This window comes from Anoplopoma fimbria, chromosome 17 (genome assembly GCF_027596085.1).
Source record: "Anoplopoma fimbria isolate UVic2021 breed Golden Eagle Sablefish chromosome 17, Afim_UVic_2022, whole genome shotgun sequence".
NCBI classification, from domain to species: Eukaryota; Metazoa; Chordata; class Actinopteri; order Perciformes; family Anoplopomatidae; genus Anoplopoma; species Anoplopoma fimbria.
Genome location: NC_072465.1, coordinates 28,838,846 through 28,845,658, shown reverse-complemented (window position 1 = coordinate 28,845,658; position 6,813 = coordinate 28,838,846).

Here is a 6,813-nt window from a genome sequence, read left to right as displayed (position 1 = left end):
CGCTTCAAGAGCTGTTTTGTCTCCGACATTATTCCCTGTTTATTGAACAATATTGAGGCTTCCTCTGATGTTCACTTTTAGACAGCTTTATCATTAAATGCAGACAAATACTCAAGCTGAGTCAGTATGGGTGAACAACGTCATAACTCCCATCATGGTCAAGGAGACTTCTCATCATATATCCCTTTATGCAGATGATATCTTAGTGTATTTCTCAGATATGGCAAATTCTTTCTGCCTTATTTTTGAAACCCCCTTAAGTTTGGCTCCTCGTCTGGCTATAAAATACTTATGCCACTATATAAGTCAAGTCTAACCCAAGAGCTAACTTATTTTCTAGTCGAAATATGGCTTTGTATACTTCAAGTTAGGCCTACAATTTCTCACTTAGTTAGAGAGAGAAATTGGACCATTTGAAGAAAGAACTTAGCATTTGGTTTGTTTTGAACACTTGTCTCCCTGGTCGTGTCTCTGTTACGAAGATCTGTATACTTCCTCTAATTATTACACATTGTTAATGCTCCCTTATCTTCCTGGAACACATTTTAAAGAACTTGTATCTGTGTTTTAATGTGGTTCATTTGGAATAGAAAATGTCTCAGCTATTCCACTCTTAAATGTCCTAAATCTTCTAGTATCCTCTCCTACCCAATTTTAAACGCTTTATTGGTCCTTCCAAGTAAAAGCCATCAACCTGGATGGACACGTATTCTGTTACATGTTGGTCCTATCTAGAAAATGCTCTATCTGTTAATTGATTTTTCATTTAGTCATTATTGTCATTATATTTCATATTTTTCGTCTCATCATTTATTTTTTCAAGACTTTGTTCATCCTTACTTACTTATTCCTCCTAAATAAAGTTCCCTTTGTGTTTAGTAATCTACAGATGAACACTGTGGAGCATCAGGTCCTGCTGTCAAAAATCAGCAGACAAAATCACAACACATTTAGCAGTGTCAGTAGTCACATTAGACACGAAACAATTAAAAAATATCAACACAGCTGCCAAAAATGTGTCATGGGAGAACAGTAATGCTGTAACAGAAATATAGAGGGGTAAAAACCATCTGCATGAATGGATGGTTTAAAGCAACCCACCAGGACGAAAAAGTGTTTTTCATGCACTGATCAATTTTGAGATTTGGGGCTATTTTGATTCCATAACCGCCTTTCAAAGTGGATTAAAAACACCTTGTCCATTTGCGACTGTAGATTTAGCTTAAATTCACCAAAATTTGCCATTAGATAGATGCCTCATTTGCCAATTTAAACAAATCATGTCAGAAAACTCATATATCAATCATAGCCTGATTTAAAAGCATTTACTTCCTGAAATGTTGAAAATGTTTTCTTTATAGCTCTGGATGGTGTTTTAGAATGTATGTAGTTATACAAACATATACCTCATATTCCCTCAGCAAAAAACAATATCTTTGAACTTGGCTTCATCCAATTTTCAGATGTCTGCTCTGGATATGTATGCATATTTACAAATATTTGAAAAGACAATGCTTCATTTGCACATTGCATTTCAGAAAACTGGTTATAGAAAAAAAATGTCTCAATGTTAGTTATCTTAATAACTTGGGAAGTCACATTGTGGTATCTGTTAGTTAAATAGTTCTACCCTATTCACCTGGGGTGTCTCAACTTCAATTTGCATATTGTTTTGGATTTTCATATTTGTGTGAACTACTCCTTCAAAATGTTTTACGTCAATTATGAATGTGAAGACAGACAGACAGACAGACAGACAGACAGTCAGACAGACAGACAGACAGTCAGACAGACAGTCAGACAGACAGACAGACAGACAGACAGACAGACAGACAGTCAGACAGACAGACAGACAGTCAGACAGACAGTCAGACAGTCAGACAGACACACAGACAGAGGGCATGACACGGCAGAAAGAAAGAAGTACAGATGATAGTGAAAGAATATTACAAAACTAACCACTAAACAGACTCTGAGGTGCACAGACTGAATGACAAACCGTTACAGGTATAATTAGAGTCCATTGATTGCAGAGCACTTTAGCACTCTCGTAAATGGCTCTGACTACAATCCATCTATTATTCTGATTCATATGCTGATATATTGAAGAGAGCAACACCAGCTTCCCCATATTTCCTGTTTGTGCACACTCTACACTATAATTTACATCTTAATTTCTAGGTTGAGGGAGAAAACTCTGCACCCACACACAGACGGACAGACATGCATGCCCATGGCCATACAACGAAAAACATTTCTTAAAAAACTGAATTAATAAACATTAAAAAATACATCTTTGCATAAGTTGAGTATGCAGGCAGAAGTAAACTGTATCTGAGTGTTTCCATCCTGGTGATAATTAACATTACATATAGTTGACAGCTTGCAAACCACTCTGTTCTGAGTTTATGGACATTTAGAGAATTGAGACTTTTTCGACTGTTTTTACAGCCTTGAAACATTCGATGCAAGTTCATTTGTAGGATTGTCTGTTGATGGGGTTTGTGCTGAATGGCTTTCATAAAACACAGCAATGTATTTTGCACACTGGAAAGCACCTTTGGCTTCTTGACGTGTATTATGCAACTATATTCACTGATGGAAAGCTCTTTATTTGTACCTTTACCAGTGTTGGTTCTGTACCGTCGCTTCAGTAACTCTTAGTATCAAGCACCGTATGTTACTAAACAGTCAAAAATGCTTAAATTGAAACCATATAATAATCATTTAACAAAGACATAGCTATAACAAAGCATTTGCATTCACCTATTAAACCTCAGACACAAGAGAAACAGAACAGAAAACGCCACCAATTACAACGTGCATTATCTGTGCATTAACAAGTAAGTCATATTAAGTTCCATGTGACCTTCAGAGGTTTAGTTTCAAATTACTCTGCAGAGTTTCATTGAGCTGATGCGTATATAATGGAGAAATAAAAAAGAAACACGACACAGCTTCATCATGTCACCTCTGAATCCACAACACACAAAGTGGGGATAATTATCGGGCACTGAAATGTGATACAAGCATGACACATCGGCTTGCAGTCAAAACCTGCATGAGAGTAGTGTGGTATTTGGTGGTTACCATCTGGATTTTAACATTCAAGTAGCTGTTAAACATTTTCCTATCTCCAATGTAAAGCTTGGAAACAGTTAGGCATATTCAGCACTCTATTTATCCAAAGATTCATTGTTTAGGATGCCAGGTCAGCCAACCCCACTACATGCGTTATGAGGTGAATCATTTAGGGATAATAGAGGTATCTCAAACATTCAATTAGCATATGTTACCAATTATTTTGTTTTCCCTGTGAGATTTTGCCATTTATTATTATACGGTAGGCCTGTATATTTGATTTGGGCACGACTAATCAAACATGTTCATGTGGTGACCATGTGATCTGTTCTTTAAATCGACCTACATGTGAACAAAAGAGAAAGAAGAAAACAATCACAGTGGGAAAACCAAACGTGACAACTGAATGTCTTCAAGCAAGTATGTGAAAGTGTGTGAACTGTATATATTTATTTAAACATTTTCTTCATTGGACTTATAACACATGCTTTCTAAGTCATGCTTGCTATCATAAATACACTCTGTAAGACACGTGTATAAAACACGAGTATAAATTAGTTCTTGGCAGCGTTAATGTGTAACTTTCCATGTGGTTATTCACCACTCCCAAGGCTACTGTTTATTAATTGGTTTGTTTTTTAGTGCCACGGCTTTTTTTTTGCTTAACTTCTGCCCGTCTTGATGTTGTACTTCCTCTTCTTCGGTTCATTTAATAGGCTTTAGTGAGAGTGGATCACATGTTTCGAATGCCCTAAGCTTCTGATAATGCCAAGGTTTCCATACTCTTTGGAAAAACCCTAACCTAAAAAGATTTATATATCTAAATTTAAAATCTACATAAAACCACAGCAGATTCTTTAGCTTTGTGAGCTACCTCTGGGTTTACTGCTTGTTAGACGATGTTAACCTCACACAAGCTTCAGACAATGGGTACTCAGACAAGGCTTTGTCAGTAATGTGAATTATTTATTATTTTATATTGTCATTTATATCATTATTTAAGAATATGGTTATTAAATATATTTAAAAAAGGTTTTTTTTGAGGGAGGCATTCAGAAAAAAAGATGTTCTATGTAGTTTTTAGGTCGTGTTTCTGCTGTATTTTGTTCTTTATAGATTCAGGGTCCTATAAGAAAATAATGCATGGCTTTAATACTTGAGGTGATTCCATTGGAATTAAATGTTTTTTGCCATTTTGCTAATATTAACTTTGAATACCTGTCTAAATATCGATCAGCATTTGAAAACTTTTCTGCTTTCCATTTCCTGTCTTTAGATGATCCCATAAACTCAACTTTCATTGGTAAATGTTACAAAACCAGATATCTTTAAATGTTGCATTTTATTGATTAAAACAAATAATAAAAAAGCAATGCAGACGTGCAGCAGAATTGTTCTGTCTCAGCCACGTATGCAATCTGACACACATTGATTGTCTCCCACACGCCCCCTCACAATCAGGATCCAGTGTCTGGTTAGTGTAAAGCCACAACGGCCTCCTTGCACCTGTTTCTATTGAAACGCAGCACCGTTACCCCAGCTGTTCCCGCCTGTGCCGTCACGTCTGTATCTGACAGGGAGACAATTGCATTCCTCACCAAGCCGTTAGAAAAATGTGGCAATTATACTAATACCCTGATATAAATACTCGGGTGTTTAACAAGTAAACACAGAACACAGATGTTCGGAGACAGACTGATAGGAAGAAACACAAAGCTGGATGAGTGATGCAAAATGGCAAGAAGTTAAAAGGAAGACAGAAAGATCAGAAGGGAAATGTAGATTTTACGAAACTGAATGAATCCAGGACTTTCACCCATAAGACCACCGTTTGTCATGGTGGTTACGTCACAATGCTACGGTATTATTTTAACAAAAACCATGATCTTTTTTGAAGAAGTTTTGTTGCCTAGACCTTTTGGGGCATTATCTTAAGTAATAATAATTGTCCAAAAGGATATACAATGGTATATTTTTAAGCCAAAACCCTTCACATTTTCTTGGGGGAGGGCCCCCAAACCTAATATCTCTTTTTATCTTGCTGCATAATACGAACAAGCTTCCTGGCTGGGACCTTGCTCCTGAAGCCTGAATGATTAACAAAGACCCTGTCTGGCTGGCTGCTGGTGATTCCAGGCTGTAGGCATCATTTAATGTATTTTAGATCAATACAATAGGCTACAAATGAAAGCACTTTAAGTACTTACACTATGTGTAAATATACAAACACAGACCTTAACCCTGTAGTGTTTCATTTGGAGTATTAAAGCCAACATGCGAATAACGGGAGTCCTCACACTTAAGTAAATAAAAACATAAGTACGGAAAAAAACATAATGATAAAATAACTCAAAACATTTTTGGACACTGAGAACAGTCACCCCTCCCGCACGCCTAAAGTAGTCTTTCTCACTTCTTATACAACATCACTTGCTCTGAGCGTAGCACATTGTCTGCTGCACGTTTACATTGCAGTTAGTACAGACTTCATGGCGTGCAAATGACACAGAAAAAGCAAAAACTGTTTCTACACTTACAAATAGTTGTCATTCATATGCCATTCATTAAGATCCAGATAGTCCATCTTAAGTTAATGCAGTGCATTCATACACACATAACTCAACAACAAGTGTTCGGAGGAGATTTTGAAATTAAAACTTTTCAGGATGTACTCTACTTTGTTGGAAAAGGGTCAAAATGCAAGTTATAGAATGCATGAATATATTGCCTTAGCACAGTTTAGAGCAATCTGCATTTCTTGAAGTAAGAGAGATCAGCGAGTGAAAAAAAACGAAGGGGAGAAAGAGGCAGAGAAAAAAAGGCAGAGTAGAGACAGAGTGTCAGGGAGAGGTTTTGTTTGGCAGAAACAAAGATAGAGAGGCTAAGCGTGAAGGGTCTCTTGTTTGGTAACCATCCATGCTTCATGCATCGAGGAACAACTCTACTGCAGCGGTTGGCCACCTTAATTGCTCCATTTGGTCATCACATGATTTTCACTTTGGTTCCAAATTAGACTTCCACCATGTGAGAATCACATTCTGCAATGTAATCACACAATTTTCATTGACTTATATTGTGAAGTGCCCTAAAACATTGGGAGCAGTGCGTGAAGGTGAAACTTGGATGAGTATTAATTATATTAGCAAACACAAGCACAGGGTATTGGAGTAAAACCATGGTTTTCAACTGTACATTCAATCCCAGAAAATAAATCGTCTAGAAATACAGTAGATAGATTGATAGATAGATTTCACTACAGTAATGTTTAAACTGATCAGGGGTCAGATAAACTCTCTGATGGCTCTGTGCAGCTTCTCTATGACTGTATTTCAATCAGGAAAGAGAAGTTAGATGAAGACAAGATTATTGTTTATGATTAACAGATGCTATGTGATGATAAAGTTTTGACAGTCTTGGTGTTTGGACTCGACGACGAGATTTGTAATCGAGGGGCGTCTGTCGTGAGCAGCAACAAGATAAATACCCCCATGGAGTCCAGACACTGGTGGTGGTGTTGGCTGATAGGGCTGATATGAAGCTGGTGAATCTGTGAAGACTGAGTCGAGATGGGGAGGTGGAGGGGCGCCTAACAGCAGCATGAACGTACTGAAGGTATTTAAAAAGAGACAGCAGCAAGGTGATAGGCTAACCATGTCATTTTGTCGCTCTGCTATTGGATAGAGGAGACCGGCTGATCTAAACAGCTGATATCATGATTGGCCGCCCTGAGCA